Raw genomic sequence first — 957 nt, 5'->3', positions numbered from 1 at the left:
CACGGATACTGACTCCAGTGTCGACGATGAAGAGACGAATGTGACTTCCAGTAGGGCCACACGTTACATGATTGAGGCTATGAAAAATGTTTTACATATTTCTGATAATACAAGTACCACTAAAAAGGGTATTATGTTTGGTGAGAAAAAACTGCCTGTAGTTTTTCCTGCATCTGAGGAATTAAATGAAGTGTGTGATGAAGCGTGGGTTTCCCCCGATAAAAAACTGATAATTCCTAAAAGGTTATTAGCATCATACCCCTTCCCGCCAGAGGATAGGGCACGTTGGGAAACACCCCCTAGGGTGGATAAAGCGCTCACACGTTTGTCTAAACAGGTGGCACTACCGTCTCCGGATACGGCCGCCCTTAAGGAACCTGCTGACAGAAAGCAGGAGAATATCCTAAAATGTATATACACTCACACGGGTGTTGTACTGCGACCAGCAATCGCCTCAGCCTGGATGTGCAGTGCTGGGGTGGCGTGGTCGGATTCCCTGACTGAAAATATTGATACCCTAGATAGGGACAGTATATTACTGACTATAGAGCATTTAAAAGATGCATTTCTATATATGCGTGATGCACAGAGGGATATTTGCCGACTGGCATCAAGAGTAAGTGCGCTGTCCATTTCTGCCAGAAGAGGGTTATGGACGAGGCAGTGGTCAGGTGATGCTGACTCCAAAAGGCATATGGAAGTATTGCCTTATAAAGGGGAGGAGTTATTTGGGGTAGGTATATCAGACCTGGTGGCCACGGCAACTGCTGGGAAATCCACATTTTTACCCCAGGTAGCCTCTCAACATAAGAAGACGCCGTATTATCAGGCGCAGTCCTTTCGGCCCCATAAGGGCAAGCGGGCAAAAGGCTCCTCATTTCTGCCCTGTGGCAGAGGGAGAGGAAAAAGGCTGCAGCAAACAGCCAGTTCCCAGGAACAGAAGCCCTCTCCCGTTTC

This window comes from Pseudophryne corroboree, chromosome 8, assembly GCF_028390025.1.
Source record: "Pseudophryne corroboree isolate aPseCor3 chromosome 8, aPseCor3.hap2, whole genome shotgun sequence".
Classification (NCBI taxonomy): Eukaryota; Metazoa; Chordata; class Amphibia; order Anura; family Myobatrachidae; genus Pseudophryne; species Pseudophryne corroboree.
Note: the sequence above shows the minus strand (reverse complement) of the source record.